Consider the following 22,329-nt stretch of genomic DNA (forward strand, 5'->3'; position numbering starts at 1 on the left):
TGTCTGTCTGTCTGTCTATGTCTGTGTGTGCTCAGAGCTCACCTATAGTAGTCTCAGAGCATGGGTGGTAAGGTAGCCAGCCTCACCTGCAACTTATGTATAGAGAACCTAGCTGGACAGGGCAAGCCAGTTAGCCCAGATTCTGGCTAAGCAAGAATGCATATGCAAAGGGACTCTCATGTCTAAATCTCCTGAGTTCTCTATTCAATCCCATGCCTCACTATCTATCATCCAGGAAAGCTGGGGCAACCCTCAGAATTCAGGGACATGAGCCTGTGAAATCACATTTGGCTGCCTACTCTGCCTCCAAGCTTTCAGTCCACTGCTCAGGGCAGCAGATTACAAGCCAAGAATGAACCCAGAAAGAGCTGTGTTTCAACATAGATGGGAACTGTATTTGACCAAACAATAGTGGATGAACTCCCCCCCTTACACCTAACCTTTGGGTTCGGCTAAGGAAATTGCTCCTAAGGCCTCACAATCTCCAATCATGGTGGCCTGGTGTCCACACATCACACTCAGAGAGATACCCAGAAGTAGGCATGCATGAGTGTCCCATAAAAGTCCCTCTGCTTGCAGGAAGGCCAAACACCCGGGCCCTAGCTATGGAGAGACAAAAGGAACATGTATGCCTCCATTGGCTGAATTCGGAGCGTCCAGTGGAGATCACAGCCCCGCCCCTCATTACAGGACCTGGCTGCTGCTAAAAAAGGTAATTGGAAACACCTGTAACCACTTAGGGCCTGAGATCATACTCAGGAATAACTCCAGGAGCTAGCAGACTGGCAGACCTCCTGACCCTGGCATAGCTGTGCTCCTAGTTGGGAGGGCATTCTGGCCAGAGGTGAGAATATTCCCTAGATATAAAAACGAACTTCAGGTTTCAAAAGGATTTGAAACCCTAGGAGGCACTTGGAAAAGACATTTCTCAGCAATCAAAACACCCTCTTTCTGAACCCTGGAAGCTTCCGTTTTGCATGGAATATCTGCACACAGGTGTGGCCATCAGTACCACAGATCCTTTACATTCGGCCCAATAGAGGGAAAGCATAATGTGTGTGCCAGGGTGGTAGAGTTTCTCTTCTCTTGATCTGCGCTCTCATGGAATAAGGACAAGGATGTGGTCCAGAAAATTGAGGAGGGCTGCATTTAGGCTGAGTGACAGCCACATGGACCTGGAGAATGAAAGTCAAGCCCAGAGGGCCAGGTCAGCTGCAGCTGGAGATGGACATATGCCTGTTACCTGCAGCAGGAATGGTGTCTCCAAAGTTCTCCTCTGTACTACACCATAGGCATGCGACTAACTAATCCAATGTGCAAAGAAAGGAAAATTTCAACACCAGGAAGACCGAGTTCACGTTGCATTCACTGACTTCCATGAAGGGTCCAGGGAATGAGGCACTTAGAGACAGTCAGAGAGACAGATTGACAGTGACTGAAAAGGAAAAAATCTGGCCCTGTGTTGATCAGTGCCAGAGTACTGAAGACAAACCCTCCATTCCCATGCATACTTCTTACAAGTGGCATTGTTATTTTATGTTCATGAGGAAAGGTTACACTTAGAACATCTAGGTCTTAGCCCACTCTGAGAAGCAACACTTGGCCTGCAGCCCACTCTCCACAACTGCCATTGCCTCTCAAAATTGGAAGTAGTTTTAGTGAGGCTCCAGCCAAATGCAGGCTGCCGTATTTCATCTCCCTGGTCAAGCCTCAGCGTGTCCTTTGTGCAGGGAACTGAACTATGTCTATTTCTTCTTTGGTTTACAGTTTTGGGATAGGACTCTGAGGACAAAAAGAGCAAGAGTGAAGTAGGTGATTTGGCAGCTGTAGTTTGTGCTGAGAGAGTTTTGTAGAGTGACAAAGGGTAAACAAATGGCTCTGTGAGATGTCTCTCATGACTGTGGCTCAGAAGGGCCAGGTGTATCCGATTTACTACCTGAATCCAGAGCTGTGCAGGTCTCTAGCTAAAATATATTTTCAGACCTCTACAAGTGATATATATATATATATATATATATATATATATATATATATAGAGAGAGAGAGAGAGAGAGAGAGAGAGCAAGACACTGATGTAGTTATTTTCTACAATGGATGCGATATGACATTCAGACAATGGATTGCTAAAACCTGGAGAGAAACTGTGCATCAGCAAAAGAATTGTCCAAAGGAGTAAAATCTCCAAATCATTAGCTATATGCAGCTACAATGGGACCAGCGAAAAAGGCTTGAGAAGGAACTCATCCAGAAGACTCTCTACATGGACAGGCACCACAAGATTCCTAGTCTGGCAAAACACACAGGGCAGCTGCCAGTTACCTGTGCAAGCCTCAAAGAAAAAACCTCTCCCTCTTCAGTGTCTTTACATCTGAAAATAAGAAAAGTGACCATAGGCCAAGGAAAGCTACAATGGTGTCAATATTGAACTGTAAATCAGCATGTGCCAAGTGTTTTGCACAAAATCACCTGTGCCACAGTGATTCTGTTGTTCTCACTCTCTCTCTCTCCCTCACACACACACACAAACACACACAAACACACACTTTCACAGTTACATACACGCACATATCCACAGAGGCACAAGCACAAACGGAGTTATACACATGCACAGTGGATAGCTTCTGCAAGGCAGGGCCCTGGGTGAACCCTGCTTCGCACTTCCTGGAAGCACGCCCAGCCTTTTAAGCTCCCATTGTCGGGCTTCCTTCAGAAGGCCCACAGACAGGGCACCAGCCACACTCTGATATGCCAGAGGCCTAGGCTACGCCCAGAACCCCTGCCAGCAATATCATTGGCCAGTGTGCTAGGACATTCCCAGGAGTGTCAAGGCCCCTAGTCAGTGATTGGCCAGCAACCTTGAGCACCGCCGACATGGCTCTACAGCACGCTCATTGGGCAGCCTCTGTAAGGCCCGCCCACCAGCCACTTCTTCTGGAAAGAGATGAGAATTCAAAAACCTCCTACTCTGTGTTCATTGATGACAGGTTCAAAGCTGGCTTGTAGATATTTTAAGGCAGCAGCTCTCATGCACAAAGACCCCAGACAGCCCCAGCCTTCACCATATGCTGTACTACCAGACTAGACAGTAATGTGTGTGTGTGTGTGTGTGTGTGTGTGTGTGTGTGTGTGTGTGTGTGTGTGTCTGTCTGTCTGTCTGTCTGTGTGTGGTCAGAGCTCACCTATAGTATTCTCAGAGCATGGTTGTAAGGTAGCCAGCCTCACCTGCAACTTATGTACAGAGAACATAGCTGGTCAGGGCAAGCCAGCTAGCCCAGATTCTGGAAGAGCAATAATGCACATGCAAATTGACTCTCATGTCTCCCTCTCCTGAATTCCCCATTCAATCTCATGCCTCACTATCATCCAAACTGCCAACGGGGTAAGCTGTGGCACCCCTCAGAATTCAAGGGCAGCAGCCTGTCCAGTCACGTTTGGCTGCCTACTCAACCTCCAGACTCTCAGTCTACTGCTCAGGGCAGCAGATTACAAGGCAAGAATGAAAACAGAAAGAGCTGTGTTTCAACATAGATGGGAACTGTGTTTGACCAAACAATAGTGGATGAACCCATCCCCTTACACCTACCCTTTGGGTTCGGCTAAGGCAATTGCTCCTATGGCCTCAAAATCTCTGATCATTGTGTCCTGGTTTCCACACATCACACTCAGAGAGATTCCCAGAGGTAGGTATGCATGAGTGTCCCATACAAAGTCGCTCTGCTTGCAGGAAGCACAAACTCCCCAGGCCCTTGCTATGGAGAGACAAAAGGAAGATGGATGCCTCCATTGGATGAATTAGGAGCTTCCAGTGGAGATAACAGCTCCTCCCCTCACCTGAGGGTCTGGCTCTGATAATAAAGGCAATTGAAATCACCTGTTACCATTTGCGGCCTGAGGACATACTCATGAATCCCTCCAGGAGCTAGCAGGCTGGCAGACCTCCTGACACTGGGATAGCTGTGCTCCGATTTGGGAGAGCCTTCGGGCCAGAGGTGAGAATATTTCCTAGATACAAGAACGAACTTCAGGTTTCAAATGGATTTGAAACCCCAGGAGGCACTCGGAAAAGAAATTTCACATCCATCAAAACAACCTCTTTCTGAAACATGGAAGCTTCCGTTTTGCAAGGAAAATCTGGATACTGGTGTGGCCATCAGTACCACAGATCCTTTACATTCGGCCCAATAGAGGGAAAGCACAATGGGTGTGCCAGGGTGGTAAAGTTTCACTTCTCATGACCTGGGCTATCATGGAATAAGGACAAGTATGTGGTGCAGGAAATTGAGGAGGGCTGCATTTAGGCTGATTGTCAGCCACAGGGCCCTGGAGAATTTAAGTCAACCACAGAGGACATGGACAGCTGCAGCTGGAGATTGACATATGCCTGTTACCTGCATCAGGAACGCTGTCTCCTAAGTTCTCCTCTGTACTACTCCATATGCACGAGACTAAGTATTCAAAAGGGCAAAGATAGAAAAATTTCAACACCAGGAAGACCGAGTTCATGATGCATGCATTGACTTCCACGAAGGGTACAGGGAAGAAGGCACGTAGAGACAGAGAGAAAGGATGACAGTGACTGAAAAGGACAAATTCTGGCCCTGTGTTGATCAGTGCCAGAGCACTGAAGACAAACCCTCAATTCCCATGCATACTTATTACAAGTGGCTTTGTTATTTTATTTTTGTGAGGAAAGGTTACACTTAGAACATCTAGGTCTTAGCCCACTCTGAGAAGCAACACTTGGCTTGCAGTCCACTCTCCAAAAGTGCCCTGGCCTCTCCAAATTGGAAGTAGTTTTAGTGATGCTCCAGCCAAATGCAGGCTGGCGTATCTCATCTCCCTGGTCTAGCCTCAGCCTGTACTGTGTGCAGGAAACTGCACTATGTCTATTTCTTCTTTGATTTACAGTTATGGGATAGGACTCGGTGGACAAAAAGAGCAAGAGGAAAGTAGATGATTTGGCTGCTGTAGTTTGTGCTTAGAGAGATTTGTAGAGTGACAAGAGGTATATGAATGGCTCTTTGAGATGTCCACATGACTGTGGCTCAGAAAGGCCAGGTGTATCCGAATTACTACCCGAATCCAGAGCTGTGCAGCTCTCTCTCTAAAATATATTTTCAGACCTCTACATGTTATATGTATATATATATATATATATATATATATATATATATATATATATAGAGAGAGAGAGAGAGAGAGAGAGAGATAGAGAGACACTGATGTAGTCATTTTCTACAATGGATGTGATATGACATTCAGAGAAGTGATTGCTAAAACCTGGAGAGTAACTGTGCATCAGGAAAAGAATTGTCCAAAGGAGTAAAATCTCATCCAGGAGACCCTCTGCATGGACAGGGACCACAAGTTTCCTAGTCTAATAACAAACACAGGGGGCTGCTAGTACCCAGTGCAAGCCTCAGGGCAAAAACCTCTCCCTCTTCAGTGTCTTTATATTTGAAAATTAGAAAAGTGACCAAGGGCCAAGGAGAGCTACAATGGTGTCAATATTGAGCTGTAAATCAGAATGTGCCGAGTGTTTTGCACAAAATCACCTGTGCCACACTGATTCTGTTGTTCTCTCTCTCCCTCTCTCACATACACACACAAACACACACTCTCACAGTTACACACACGCACACATCCACAGAGGCACAGGCACAACGGAGTTATACACATGCAAAATGGACAGCTTTGCAAGGCAGGGCCCTGGGGTAACCCTGATTCGCACTTCCTGCAAGCACGCCCAGCCTTTTAAGGCCATCTCTGAGCTCCCATTGTCGGGCTTACTTCAGAAGGCCTGCAGACAGGGCACCAGCCATGCTCTGATATGCCAGAGGCCTAGGACACGCCCAGAACCCCTGCCAGCATTATCATTGACCAGTGTGCTAGGACACACCCAGGAGTGTCAAGGCTTCTAGTCAGTGATTGGCCAGCAATTTGAGTACTTCCCACAAGGCCCTGTAGCAGGCTCATTGGGCAGCTTCTGGAAGGACCGCCCACCAGCCACTTCTGCTGGAAAGAGATGAGAATTCATAAACTGCCTACACTGTGTTCATTGATGACACGATCAAAGCTGGCTTGTAGAGATTGTAAGGCAGCAGCTCTCAGGTCCACAGATCCCAGACAGACCCAGCCTTCACCATATGCTGTACTACCAGACCTGACAGTAATGTGTGTGTGTGTGTGTGTGTGTGTGTGTCTGTGTCTGTCTGTCTGTCTGTGTCTGTGTGCGCTCAGAGCTCACCTATAGTAGTCTCGGAGCATGGGTGAGAAGGTAGCCAGGCTCACATGCAACTTATGTACAGAGAACCTAGCGGGTAGGGCAAGCCAGCTAGCCCAGATTCTGGCTAAGCAATAATGCACATGCAAAGGGAATCTCATGTCTCCCTCTCCTGAGTTCCCGATTCAATCATCTCATGCCTCACTATCATCCAAAGACTGCCAACAGGCTAAGCTAGGGCAACCCTCAGAATTCAAGGGCAGGAGCCTGTCCAGTCACGTTTGGCAGCCTACACAGCCTCCAGACTCTCAGTCCACTGCTCTGGGCAGCAGATTACAAGCCCAGAATGAACCAAGAAAAATCTTTGTTTCAACATAGATGGGAACTGTGTTTGACCAAACAATAGTGGATGAACACCGCCCCTCACACCTACCCTTTGTGTCCGGCTAAGGCAATTGCTCCTGTGGCCTCACAATCCCTGATCATGGTGTCCTGGTGTCCACACATCACACTCAGAGAGATTCCCAGAAGTAGGTATGCATGAGTGTCCCATACAAAGTCGCTCTGCTACAACGGGACAGAGCGAAAAAGGCTCGAGAAGGAACTCATCAAGGAGACTCTCCACATGGACAGTCACCACAAGTTTCCTAGTCTGGCAACAGAAACAGTGCATTTCGTAGTTCCCAATGCAAGCCTCAGGGCAAAAACCTCTCCCTCTTCAGTGTCTTTACATCTGAAAAGAAGAAAAGTGACCAAGGGCCAAAGAGAGCTACAATGGTATCAATATTGAGCTGTAAATCAGAATGTACCAAGTGTTTTGTAAAAAATATCACTTTATTATATACTCTGAGTGATACTGGCATGGAAATGAGGAGACAGAATATGGCTTGTGTGAGAAAGACTTACAAGCTGAGGCTCCAGTAGCCTAGGTGAAATCGCCAACACAACAAGCCAGAGCTCAGCAGTGCTCTGGTAACTCTCTTTGTATATCTGGGCCTGTCAGTAAAATAAGTATATAAGTAATATATTAATGAGTGAAGACAGAGTGTGTGAGAGCATGTGAGAGTTAGAGACAGAGAAGGAGAGAGGAGAAATAGATGAGTTGGAAAGAGACCATAATTAAAATACTCCTACACTGTGTTCATTGATGACAGGTTCAAATCTGGCTTGTAGATATTGTAAGACAGCAGCTCTCATGCCCACAGACCCCAGACAGGCCCATCCTTCACCATATGCTGTACTACCAGAACTGACAGTAATGTGTGTATGTGTGTGTGTGTCTGTCTGGCTGTATGTGTGTGTCTGTGTGTGCTCAGAACACACCTATAGTAGTCTCTGAGCATGGGTAGCAAGGTAGCCAGCCTCACCTGCAACTTATGTACAGAAAACCTAGCTGGTTAGGGAAAGCCAGCTAGTCCAGATTCTGGCTCAGCAAGAATGCATATGCAAAGCGACTGTCATATCTCTCTCTCCTGAGTTCCCGATTCAATCTCATGCCTCACTATCATCCTAACACTGCCAATGGTTGAAGCTGGGGCACCCCTCAGAATTTGGGGCAGGACCCTGTCCAGTCACGTTTGGCTGCATACTCAGCCTTCAGGATCGCAGTCCACTTCTCAGTGGACAGAAGATTACAAGCCCAGAAAGAGCATTTTCTCAACATAGATGGGAACTGTGATTGACCAAAGAATAGTGGATTAACTTGGCCCATTACACCTCCCATTTCGGTCCTGCTAAGGAAAATGCTCCTGTTGCCTCACAATCCCTGATAATGGTGTCCTGGTGACTACACATCACACTCAGAGAGATTCCCAGAAGTAGGCATCCATGAGTGTCCCATACAAAGTCGCTCTGCTTGCAGGAAACACAAACTCCCGGGCCCTTGCTATGGAGAGACAAAAGGAAGATGGATGCCTCCACTGGCTGAATTAGGAATTTCCAGTGGAGATCACAGCCCCGCACCTCACCTGAGGGCATGGCTGCTGCTAATAAAGGCAATTGGATACATCTGTTACCACTTGGGACCTGAGGACATAATACTCAGGAATCCCTCCAGGAGTTAACAGGCGTGCAGACCCCCTGACCCCAGGATAGTTGTGCTCCTAGTTGGGAGGGCCTTCTGGCCAGAGGTGAGAATATTCCTTAGATACAAGAAAGAACTTCAGGTTTCAAAAGTATTTGAATCCCCAAGAGGCACTTGGAAAAGACATTGCACAGCCATCAAAAGACACTCTTTCAGAACCCTGGAAACTTCTGTTTTGCGTGGAAAATCTGGACACCGGTGTGGCCATCAGTACCACAGATCCCTTACATTTGGCCCAATAGAGGGAAAGCACAATGTGTGTGCCAGGGTGGTAGAGTTTCACTTCTCTTGACCTGGGCTCTCATGGAATAAGGACAAGGATGCTGTGCAGGAAATTGAGGAGAGCTGCATTTAGGCTGATTGTCAGCACCAGGGCCCTGGAGAATGGGAGCCAAGCACAGAGGGCCTGGACAGCTGCAGCTGGAGTTGGACATATGCCTGTTACCTGTAGCAGGAACCCTGTCTCCTAAGTTCTCCTCTGTACTACGCCATATGCACGAGACTAACTAATCCAAAGGGCAAAGAAAGGAAAATTTCAACACCAGGAATAGGAGTTCATGATGCATGCACTGACTTCCACGAAGGGTCCAGGGAAGAAGGCATGCAGAGACAGTCAGAGAGACAGAATGATAGTGACTGAAAAGGAGAAATTCTGACCCTGTGTTGATTAGTGCCAGAGCACTGAAGACAAACCCTCCATTCCCATGCATACTTCTTACAAGTGGCATTGTTATTTCATGTTTGTGAGGAAAGGTTACACTTAGAACATCTAGGTCTTATCCCACACTGAGAAGCAACACTTGGCATGCAGACCACTCTCCAAAACTGCCCTTGCCTCTAAAAATAGGAAGTAGTTTTAGTAATGCTCCAGCCAAATTCAGGCTGGCGTATTTCATCTCCCTGGTCCTGCCTCAGCCTGTCCTGTGTGCAGGGAACTACACTATGTCTATTTCTTCTTTGATTTAAAGTTTTGGAATAGGAATCGGTGGACAGAAATAGAAAGAGTGAAATAGATATAGTTTGTGCAGAGAGATTTGTAGAGTGACAAGAGGTAAATGAATGGCTCTGTGATATGTCTCTCATGATTGCGGCTCAGAAGGGCCAGGTGTATCCGCATTACTACAAGAATCCAGAGATTTTTTAGGTCTCTAGCTAAAAATATTTTCAGATCTCTACATTATATATATATATATATATATATATATATATATATATATATATATATATATATAAAGAGAGAGAGAGAGAGAGAGAGAGAAAGCAATACACTGATGTAGTCATTTTCTAAAATGGATGCGGTATGACATTCAGACAATTGATTGCAAAACCTTGAGGGAAACTGTGCATCAGGAAAACAATTGTCCAAAGGAGTAAAATCTCCAAATCATTAGCTATATGCGGCTCCAATGGGACCTAGCGAAAAAGGCTAGAGAAGGAACTCATCCAGGAGACTCTCCACATGGACAGACACCACAAGTTTCCCAGTCTGGCAACACACACAGGGCAGCTGCTAGTTCCCAGTGCAAGCCTCAGGGCAAAAACCTCTCCGATTTCAGTGTCTTTACATCTTCCCCTCTGTACTACATCATATGCAGGAGACTAAATAATCCAAAGGGCAAAGAAAGGAAAATTTCAACACCGTGAAGACCGAGTTCACGATGCATGCACTGACTTCCATGAAGGTTCCAGGGAAGAAGGCACACAGAGACAGTCTGAGAGACAGAATGACAGAGACAGAAATGGACAGATATTCTGGCCCTGTGTTGATCAGTGCCAGAGCACTGAATACAAACCCTCCATGCCCATGCATACTTCTTGCAAGTGCCATTGTTATTTTATGTTTGTGAGGAAAGGTTAAACTTAGAACATCTAGGTCTTAGCCCACTCTGAGAAGCAACACTTGGCCTGCAGCCCACTCTCCAAAACTGCCGTTGCCTCTCCAAATTGGAAGTAGTTTTAGTGATGCTCCAGCCAAATGCAGGCTGGCGTATTTCATCTCCATGGTCCAGCCTCAGCCTGTCCTGTGTGCAGGGAACTGCACTATGTCTAATTCTTCTTTGATTTACAGTTTTGGGATAGGACTCGGTAGACAAAAATATCAAGAGGGAAGTAGATATTTTGGAAGCGGTAGTTTGTGCTGAGAGAGATTTATAGAGTAACAAGAGGTAAATGAATAGCTCTGTGAGATGTCTCTCATGACTGTGGCTCAGAAGGGCCAGGTGTATCCACATTACTACGCTAATCCAGATCTGTTCAGGTCTCTAGCTAAAAAATATTTTAAGACCTCTACATGTTATATATATATATATATATATATATATATATATATATATATATATATATATATATATATATAAAGAGGAGAGACAGTGAGAGAGAGAGACACTCATGTATTCATTTTCTACAATGGATTCGATTTGACATTCAGACAATTGATTGCTAAAACCTGGAGAGAATCTGTGCATCAGGAAAATAATTGTTCAAAGGAATAAAATCTCCAAATCATTAGCTATATGCAGCTCCAACGGGACCTATCAAAAAACGCTCAAGAAGGAACTCATCCAGGAGACTCTCCACATGGACAGACACCACAAGTTTCCTAGTCTGGCAACACACACAGGGCAGCTGCTAGTTCCCAGTGCAAGCCTCAGGGCAAAAAACCTCTCCCTCTTCAGTGTCTCAGAATTCAAAAACTTCCTACATTGTGTTCATTGATGACAGGTTCAAACCTGGCTTGTAGAGATTGTAAGGCAGCAGCTCTCAGGCCCAGACAACCCCTGCCTTTGCCATATGCTATACTACCAGACCTGGAAGTAATGTGTGTGTGTGTCTCTTTGTCTGTCTGACTGTGTGTGTCTGTGTGTGCTCAGATCATTGGTGTCAAGGTATCCAGACTCATCTGCAACTTATGTACAGAGAATCTAGCTCGTCAGGACAAGCCAGATAGCCCAGATTCTAGCTAAGCAAGAATGCATATTCAAAGGGAGTCTCATGTCTAAATATCCTGAGTTCCCTATTAAATCCCATGCCTCACTATCTATCATCCGGGGGGAGCTGGGGCACCCCTCAGAATTCAGGGTCATGAGCCTGTCCAGTCACATTTGGATGCCTACTCAGCCTCCAGGCTCTCAGTCCACTGATGAAAGCAGCAGATTACAAGGACAGAAAGTACCCAGAAAGAGCTGTGTTTCAAAATAGATGGGAACTTTGTTCGACCAAACAATAGTGGATGAACCCGGTCCCTTACACATACTCTTTGGGTCCGGCTAAGGCAATTGCTCCTGTGGCCTCACAATCCCTGATCATGTTGTCCTGGTGTCCACACATCACACTCAGAGAGATTCCAGAAGTAGGCATCCATGAGTGTCCCATACAAAGTTGCTCAGCCTGCAGGAAACACAAACTCCCCAGGCCCTTGCTATGGAGAGACAAAAGGAAGACGGATGCCCCCATTGGCTGAATTAGGAGCTTCCAGTGGAGATCACAGCCCGGCCCCTCACCTGAGGGCCTGGATGCTGCTAATAAAGGCAATTGGAAACACCTGTTACCACTTGGGGCCTGAGGACATACTCAGGAATCCCTCCAGGAGCTAGCAGGCTGGCAGACTTCCTTACCCCGGGATAGCTGTGCTCCTAGTTGGGAGGGCCTATGGGCCAGAGGTGAGAATATTCCCTAGATACAAGAACGAACTTCAGGTTTCAAAAGGATTTGAAACCCCAGGAGGCACTAGGAAAAGACATTTCACAGCCATCAAAACACCCTTTTTCTGAACCCTGGAAGCTTCCATTTTTGCCTCAGGACAAAAACCTCTCTCTCTTCAGTGTCTTTACATCTGAAAATAAGAAAAGTGACCAAGGGCCAAGGAGAGCTACAATGGTGTCAACATTGAGTTGTGAATCAGAATGTGCCAAGTGTTTTGCACAAAATCACCTGTGCCACAGTGATTCTGTTGTTCTCTCTGTCTCTCTCTTCCTCACACACACACAAAAACACACACTCTCACAGTTACACACACGCACACATACACAGAGGCACATGCACAGACATAATTATACATATGCATACTGGACAGCTTCTGCAAGGGTTGGTCCGGCGTGAACCCTGCTTCGCACTTCCTGGAAGCACGCCCAGACTTTTAAGGCTAGCTCTGAGCTCCCATTGTCGGGCTTAATTCAGAAGGCCTGCAGACAGGGCACCAGCCATGCTCTGATATGCCAGAGGCCTAGGCCACGCCCAGAACCCTTGCCAGCAATATCATTGGCCAGTGTGCTAGGACACGCCCAGGAGGTTCAAGGCCCCTAGTCAGTGTTTGGACAGCAACCTTGAGCACCGTCCACAGAGCCCTGCAGCACGCTCATTGGGCAGCCTCTGGAAGGCCCGCCCACCAGCCACTTCTGCTGGAAAGAGATGAGAATTCAAAAACCTCCTACACTGTGTTAATTGATGACAGGTTTAATGCTGGCTTGTAGTGATTGTAAGGCAGCAGCTCTCATGCCCACAGATCCCAGACAGCCCCAGCCTTCACCATATGCTGTACTACCAGACCTCACAGTAATGTGTGTGTGTGTGTCTGTCTGTCTGTCTGTGTCTGTGTGTGCTCAGAGCTCACCTATAGTATTCTCAGAACAAGAGTGGGAAGGTAGCCAGGCTCACCTGCAACTTATATACAGAGAACCTAACTGGTCAGGGCAAGCTAGCTAGCCCAGATTCTGGCTAAGCAAGAATGCACATGCAAAGGGACTCTCATATATCCCCTCCTCAGTTCCCAATTCAATCTCATGCCTCACTATCATCCACACACTGCCAACGGGGTAATCTGGCTCACCCCTCAGAATTCAAGGGCAGGAGCCTGTCCAGTCACTTTTGGCTGCCTACTCAGCCTCCAGACTCTCAGTCCACTGCTCAGGGAAGCTGATTACAATCACAGAATGAACCCAGAAATAGCTTTGTTTCAACATAGATGGGAACTGTGTTTGACAAAACAATAGTGGATGAACCCGGGCCCTTACACCTACCCTTTGGGTCCGGCTAAGGCAATTGGTCCTGTGGACTCACAATCCCTGATCATGGTGACCTGGTGTCCACACATCACACTCAGAGAGATTCCCAGAAGTAGGCTTGCATGAGTGTCCCATACAAAGTCACTCTGTTTGCAGGAAGCACAAACTCCCTGGGCCCTTGCTATGGAGAGATAAAATTAAGATGGATGCCTCCATTGGCTGAATTCGGAGCTTCCAGAGGAGATCACAGCCCCACCCCTCACCTGAGGACCTGGCTGCTGCTAATAAAGGCAATTGGAAACACCTTTTGCCACTTGAGGCCTGAGGACATACTCAGGAATCCCTCCAGGAGCTAGCAGGCTGGCAGACCTCCTGACCCCAGGATAGCTGTGTTCCTATTTGGGAGGGCCTTCGGGCCAGAGGTGAGAATATTCCCTAGATACAAGAACTTCAGGTTCCAAAGGATTTGAAACCCCAGGAGGCACTAGGAAAAGACATTTCACAGCCATCAAAACACCCTCTTTCAGAACCCAGGAAGCTTCTGTTTTGCGTGTAAAATCTGGACACTGTTGTGGCCATCAGTACCACTGGCCCATTTGCAACCTACCTATGCATCGTTGTTTGTCTTCACCATTCAAGGAGAGAACTCCTTTTGTACTTAGCTTGGTTGACTGGTGGATGGATGGATGGATAGCTGGATGAATAGCTATAGTTTTTGTAGAGGCAGAGTACCATCTAGGGGTACTTGAGACCGTTGGTGTCACAGCCCTAGTCTATATCAAATGGAAGACATGAATTCATCAATAACAAAAATGAAAAACCACCTCACTAAATAAATAAATATAAATACTGGGTTAAAAAATACATGGCGTCTTTGCCTTTCTGCATATGGTATGCTGTGAGGATCTTAACAAGGAAAGCATTGTCCTGAGTAGCCCCTTTAAAGTAGTGGAATATTTCATTTTCCTTTTTCTTTTTTGACTTTCCATTTTCTTGATTATTTATTGGAATAAAAAGACAGGAATTGAGAGTGAATGGAGGGATAGAGAGTTTGAGACACAGAGAGAGACAGCTGCAGAACTTCTGCACCATTTGTAAAGATTTCCCCCGGCAGGTGGGGACCAGGGTCTTGAAGCCCAGTCCTCCTGCATTGAAACATGAGTGCTTAAATGGGTGTGGCACCACCTGGTACCCTTGATGGGACACTGTTCTTAGCAAGGAATAGAAATTTTCGTGGCAAGGTAATAAATAAATGAAGAAATAAATAAAAGTGCATTGACATTAACTCAGTGGAAACACACTGGGACATATACATCTCTGTTACCTGTATTACTTATTCATTGATTGATTGATTGCCTCAAGGGGTTATTGCCACAGCTCAGTGCCTGCTCCACTAATAATAGACAGCTCCTGCACTCAATTTGTTCTCCTTTCGCTGCCCTTGTTGCTTGGTCACTGTGGTGGTTATTGTTGCTGTTGTTGTTCTTACTGATACTTGCATCGGACAGAGAGAAAAGGAGAGGGCAGGGGAAATACAGATTGGGAGAGAAACATAGAGCCCCTAAAGACCTGCTTCACCCCCTGTAAAGCGACTCCCCTGCAGGTGGGGGTCTGGGCGCCACATCCAGTCCCTTCCACCTGCCCCCTCTTTTCGTGAGCGCCACAAGGCCTTAACACTCTGACATACCGCCAAACCTCCCTGCATTTACTTTTTAAGGCAATATGACCTGCCTCGTTTTGAATCCTCATTATCTTGAGGATCAGTCCTGGAGACAGTGTCATGAAACGACACACAGAGATATCTGGTATCAGAGATCACCTGGAACAGCAGCTGGGGCTCTAGTGCCAGGGCAGGAGCAACTCCCCATCCACCTTCCATGGAGTCCACCTGCCTGCATTTTGGTCCTTTTCCCTCCAAAATAGGTTTTTCCCTTTTTTCACTGAGAAACAGGCAGCAGACAGGTTACCCAGGCAGGGGAAAAAATAAATAAAAAGCTTTTATTATTTTTTTTTGAACAGTAAGGAATGACCATCTTCTGGGAAGTTCAGGTTTTGATCCTGAAAACTCTGTCTGTCTGTCTCCTAGTCCACTGAAAGAGCCACTTGCCCAGCCAGATCTCACGCTCAGATGGGGTGTTTTTGCTAGTCAAAGGTCTGCACAGCGCACTAGGGATTGGGCGGCCTGAGACCCAAATGTTACATTGTAGATGGACTGTTTGCAGTTCTTGCTCCCCAGGACATGGGACTGTCTCAACTCCCTTCCTTACAGCATGAAAAGACTGTTGACAACCTTCGAGCAAATGGAGTGGGGGCTAGGGGAGCTGGTTGCATGTCTGCGCTGCTCAAGCCCAGGTGTCTGTGGGGTGCCGTGGCAGAGGCTGTTAGGGTGCTAGGGGGCAGAAGGATACTGTTTCAGAGGCAGCTGCAGGAAGGGGAGCCCGTGAGTGTGTGCAGGGCTGTGTGTGGGTGTGGTGGCAGGGGGTTATGGCAGGGCCCCTGCTGGATGGATAGAAGGCAGCTGGGCTGGTCCTGTGCCCCCAGGGCTGAAGGGCAGAAGTAGGGTGGCAGTAAAGTATTGCAGGGAGGCACACAGTAGATGTTAGTTGGGGAGCTGGGGAACAGAGCACAAGGGGAAAGGGGCATCCCTGAGTAGGTTGCTGGACTAGACAGTGGAGGGAGCTGGAGGCATGGAAGGTCCCTGGAACCAGGGACTGTCAGGAACAAATTCCTGCACCCCCCACTGGATAGAAGCTGCAGCAGCCAGAGCAGGAGCCCTGGCTTGCCTAGGCCAAGGGCCCTGAGTGAGTCCCTATGAGATTGAGGAAGAGGAGGAAGATGTGGAGGAGGAGGAGTAGGAGGCAGATGAGGAGGAAGAGGAGGAGGAAAAAAAGGAGGAGGAACAGGAGGAGGAGGAGGGGTAGGAGGGCAGCTGTCAGTAGGCAACGGGATTAATAGAGGCCTCCATTACGGAGGCATGTGTCCAGGCAGGCACCCACCACCTCTCAGGGGCAGCTCACGGCACCCAGGCACCTGGTGTTGGTGTCTCTGTGGCGAGGACTGTCAGTCAGTCAGCAAGACTGTGTGTCGGTGCACATGGTGGGACACGCGCCAGTCGGAACTTGGTCCCCAGCCCTGGGCTGTGAGATGCCAGCCTCTTTCCCAGACACAGACCAATCTGCCCAAAGCCCCTTGGCCCGTCTGAACTGCACCTGCTTTGGTTGGGGCTCTGCCTCTGGTGGCTGGACACCACCCCTCAGGTCAAGTTCAGGGTGGGGGTCATGGCTGCTGCTCAAATGGATGGGCGGGGTCCCCGTGGCCTAGCAACCACAGGAGCCCTCTGTGATGTCCTAACCCCTGGCATTCTGTGCTGGCCACACTGCCAATGGGCAGGCTAACCGCCCTGCCACTAGGTCAGCCAGCAGCGCCCAGACGCCTGGGCCCTGGCACAGAGGGACGGAAGGATGGGAAGACAGTGCTTACTGACGAGGGACCTCAGGGCTGGCAGCCAAGAGAAGACATGTGGAGGTGTGGCCAGGATCCAGGGAGCCCAAGCCAGAGCTGCCTGCATGCCTGCCTGCCTTCCTGGATGTCTGTATGCTGCCTTTACCAGGTAGGTTTCTCAGGTCCCCTCCACTCCTGTCCTCTCCTGTCCTCACCTGTCCTCACCCTCCACTCCCTTATCCTCTCCTCTGCACTTTGCTTCTCACCTTTGTCTGTCCTCTCTTCTGTGTGCAGTGCTCAACAGCTCCAGCACTGTGATGGTTCTCCAGTGACAGCTGTTCGCAACCCCTTCCACCCCCTCCCTGCCCCGGATGTGACCCAGCTCACAGGGTCTCCGGCTCACCCCACCCACACCCACTCCCACCAACACATTCCCTGGTTCAGCCCCTCTGCCCTATTCAGCCGACCTGGCCCGTTTGCAACCTACCTCTGCATCGTTGTTTATCTTCACCATTCAACAAGAGATCTCCTTTTGTACTTAGCTTGGTTGACTGGTGGATGGATGGATGCATGGATGGATGGATGGATAGCTGTATGGATAGCTGTATGGGTGGATGGATGGTTGGACAGGTCAATGGATTGGTTTTGTAGAGGCAGAGTACCATCTAGGGGTACTTGAGACCTTTGGTGTCACAGCCCTAGTCTATGTCAAATGGAAGACATGAATTCATCAATAACAAAAATGAATAACACCTCAATAAATAAATAAATATAAATACTGGGTTAAAAAATACATGGCGTCTTTGCCTTTCTGCATATGGTATGCTGTGAGGATCTTAACAAGGAAAGCATTGTCCTGAGTAGCCCCTTTTAAGTAGTGGAATATTTCATTTTCATTTTTCTTTTTTGACTTTCCATTTTCTTGATTATTTATTGGAATAAAAAGACAGGAATTGAGAGTGAAGGGAGGGATAGAGAGTTTGAGACACAGATAGAGACAGCTGCAGCACTTCTGCACCACTTGTAAAGATTTCCCCCGGCAGGTGGGGACCAGGGTCTTGAACCCAGTCCCCCTGCATTGTAACATGAGTGCTTAACTGGGTGTGGCACCACCTGGTACCCTTGATGGGACACTGTTTTAAGCAAGGAATAGAAATTCTCGTGGCAAGGTAATAAATAAATAAATGAAGAAATAAATAAAAGTGCATTGACATTAACTTAGTGGAAACACACAGGGACATATACATCTCTGTTACCTGTATTACTTATTCATTGATTGATTGATTGCCTCAAGGGGTTATTTCCACAGCTCAGTGCCTGCTCCACTAATAATCCACAGTTCCTGCACTCCATTTGTTCCCCTTTCGCTGCCCTTGTTGCTTGGTCATTGTGGTGGTTGTTGTTGCTGTTGTTGTTCTTACTGACACTTGCATCAGACAGAGAGAAAAGGAGAGAGCAGGGGAAATACAGAGTGGGAGAGAAACATAGAGCCCCTAAAGACCTGCTTCACCCCCTGTAAAGCGACTCCCCTGCAGGTGGGGGTCTGGGTGAGACACCCCAGACCCTTCCACATGTCCCCTCTTTTCTTGAGCTCCACAAGCCCTTAACCCTCTGGCATACCGCCAAACCTCCCTGCATTTACTTTTTAAGGCAATATGACCTGCCTCGTTTTGAATCCTCATTATCCTGAGGATCACTCCTGGAGACAGTGTCATGACACGACACACAGAGATCTCTGGTATCAGAGAGCACCTGGAACAGCAGCTGGGGCTCTAGTGCCAGGGCAGGAGCAACTCCCCATCCACCTTCCATGGATTCCACAGGCCATTGCTATGGAGAAACAAAATGAAGATGGATGCCTGCATTGGCTGAATTAGGAGTTTCCAGTGGAGATCACAGCCCCGCCCCTCACCTGAGCGCCTGGCTGCTGCTAATAAAGGCAATTGGAAACACGTGTTACCACTTGGGCCCTGAGGACATACTCAGGAATCCCTCCAGGAGCTAGCAATCTGGCAGACCTCCTGACCCAGGATAGCTGTGCTCCGTGTTGGGAGGGCCTTCTGGCCAGAGGTGAGAATATTCCCCAGAAACAAGAAAGAAATTCAGGTTTCAAATGGATTTTAAACCCCATGAGGCACATGGAAAAGAATTTTCACAGCCATCAAAACACCCTCTTTATTAGCATCAGCCAGGCCCTCAGGTGAGGGGTGGGACTGTGATCTCCACTGGAAGCTCCTAATTTAGCCAATGGAGGCATACATCTTCCTTTTGTCTCTCCATTGCAAGGGCCCAGGGAGTTTGTGCTTCCTTCAAGCAGAGCGACTTTGTATGGGACACTCATGCATGCCTACTTCTGGGAATCTCTCTGAGTGTGATGAGTGGACACTAGTACACCATGATCAGGGCTTGTGAGGCCACAGGAGCAATTTCCTTAGCCGGACTCAAAAGGTAGGTGTAAGAGGCCGGGTTCATCCACTATTTTTTGGTCAAACACAGTTCCCATCTGTATTGAAACACAGATCTCTCTGGGTTCTTTCTGGGCTTGTAATCTGAAGCCCTGAGCAGTGCACTGAGTGCCTGGAGGCTGAGTAGGCAGTCAAACATGACTGGCCATGCTCATGCCCCTGAATTCTAAGGGTTTCGCCAGCTTCCCTCAATGGCAGTGTTTGGTTGATAGTGAGGCATGGGATTGAATGGGGAACTCAGGAGAAGGAGACATGAGAGTCCTTTTGCATATGCATTCTAGCTTAGCCAGAATCTGGAATAGCTGGCTTGCGCTGATCAGCTAGGTTCTCTGTACATAAGTTGCAGGTGAGGCTGGCTACCTAGACACCCATGCTCTGAGACTACTATAGGTGAACTCAGAGCACACACAGATACACACAAACAGACAGACAGACACACACATATTACTGTCAGGTCTGGTAGTACAGCTTATGTTGAAGGCTGGGGCTGTCTGGGGTCTGTGGGCATGAGAGCTGCTGCCTTACAATTTCTAAAAGCCAGCTTTGAACCTGTCATCAATGAACACAGTGTAGGAGGTGTTTGACTTCTGGTCACTTTCCAACTCATCTATTTATTTTCTCTCCTTCTGTGTCTCTGACTCTCACAGGCTCTCACTCACTCTGTCTGCACTCAGTAATATTTTACTTATATCCGTATTTTATTGACAGGCACAGATATACAAAGAGAATTGCCAGAGCATTGCTGAGCTCTGGCTTGTTGTGTTGGTGATTTCACCTAGGGTACTGGAGCCTCAGCTTTGTATGTCTCTCTGACACAATCCATATTCTGTCTCCTCATATCCATGGCAGTATCTCTCAGACTTTATAATAAAAATATACATCCATATATATATATATATATATATATATATATATATATATATATATATATATATATATATATATATATGGATGTATATGTTTATATACATATAAACATATACAAACATAGTTGGAGCAGGAATCACTACAATTATAAATTATAAGCCTTCCAGGAGCATTTCCAATAGCCTTTCTATCAGTATCCTCATTGTAATTATCATAGCATAGAACTTGCCTCCATTTTCTAGTGTAAGCTTCAATACATATGGCTTTCTTTTCATTCTTGGGAATTCTTAATATGCCTGGACCCTGAAGTGTTAGGGAAGTTTTGAAGCAGCCCTCAGTTTCTCAGCAGACATTTTCTATATTTCTGCTGTAATCAGGTCTTCCTGTGGTTTTTGTTTTTATTTTTTTCAAATCCTCCTAGATCATCCCCATTCATTTGCATATTTATTTATTTATTTAGTCCCATGTCACATGAGGGGTCATTTCTTCTTCCTGATAGATTTTCTCTTACAATTGAAGGGAACTTTTAACACACAATACATTTCCTTTTGGACATACTACACACTACAACTACTACTGTACTTTTTTTTTGACAGTGACATCAAATGCACAATGGATTATTATTGCATGGCTCTAAAGAATGTTCACTATTTAACCTACAATGTTTTTAACCTCACAAATATTTATTCTGTTCTTTCGCGGGGGATGAATGGTTTACCATGAACAGTTACATGTAATAGTGGGTATGGGGGTTATTTTCCCACTTTCCCTGTATTTCCGTACATCATTTGAATGTACATCATTTGTATGAACCCAGCTATTTCTGGGTTCATTCTGGGCTTGTAATCTGCTGCCCTGAACAGTGGAATGAGAGTCTGGAGGCTGAGTAGGCATTGAAACATGACTGAACAGGCTCCTGCCCCTGAATTCTGAGGGGTGCCCCAGCTTACCCTTTGGCAGTGTTTGGATGATAGTGAGGCAATAGATTGAATCAGGAACTCAGGAGAGGGTGAAATGAGAGTCCCTTTTCATGTGCATTCTTGCTTAGCTAGAATCTGGGCTAGCTGGCTTGCCCTGACCAGCTAGGTTCTCTGTACATAAATTGCAGGTGAGACTGGATACCTTCCCACCCATGCACTGATTCTACTATAGTTGAGCTCTGAGCACACACAGACACAGACAGACAGACAGACAGACACACACTCATTACTGTCATGTCTGGTAGTACAGCATATGATGAGGGCAGGGGCTCTCTGGGGTCTGTGGGCATGAGAGCTGCTGCCTTACAATCTCTACAAGCCAGGTTTGAACCCGTCATCAATGAACACAGTGTAGGAGGTTTTTGAATTTCATCTCTTTCCAGCAGAAGTGGCTGGTGTGCAGGCCTTCTAGAGGCTGCCCAATGAGTGTGCTGCATTGCCGTGTGGGTGGTGCTCATGGCTGCTGGCCAACCACAGACAAGGGGCCTTGACACTCCTCGTCGTGTCCTAGCACACCGGCCAATGATATTGCTGGCAAGGGTTCTGGGAAGGCCTAGGCATCTGGCCTATCAGAGCACGGCTGGTGCCCTGTCTGTGGGCTTTCTGAAGTAAGTCCAACAATGGGAGCTCATAGCTGGCCTTAAAAGGCTGTGCGTGGGAGTCGGGCTGTATTGCAGCGGGTTAGGCGCAGGTGGCGCTAAACTCAAGGACCGGCGTCAGGATCCCGGTTCGAGCCCCCGGCTCCCCACATGCAGGCAGGTCCCTTCACAGGCGGTGAAGCAGGTCTGCAGGTGTCTGTCTTTCACTCCCCCTCTCTGTCTTCCCCTCCTCTCTCCATTTCTCTCTGTCCTATCCAACAACAACGACATCACTAATAACTACAACAATAAAACAACAAGGGCAACAAAAGGGAATTAAAAAAAGGCTGTGCGTGCTTCCAGGAAGTGCAAAGCAGGTTTCACCCAGGGCCCTGCCTTGCAGAAGCTGTCCAGTGTGCATGTGTATAACTCTGTGCCTGTGCCTCTGGATGTGTGCGTGTGTGTAACTGTGAGAGTGTGTGTTTGTGTGTGTTTTGTGTGTGTGTGAGGGAGGGAGAGACAGAGAGAACAACCGAATCACTGTGGCACAGGTGATTTTGTGCAAAACACTTGGCACATTCTGATTTACAGCTCAATATTGACACCATTGTAGCTCTCCTTGGATCTTGGTCACTTTTCTTCTTTCCAGATGTAAAGACACTGAATAGGGAGAGGTTTTTGCTGTGAGGCTT

This window comes from Erinaceus europaeus (genome assembly GCF_950295315.1).
Source record: "Erinaceus europaeus chromosome 6 unlocalized genomic scaffold, mEriEur2.1 SUPER_6_unloc_3, whole genome shotgun sequence".
NCBI lineage: Eukaryota > Metazoa > Chordata > Mammalia > Eulipotyphla > Erinaceidae > Erinaceus > Erinaceus europaeus.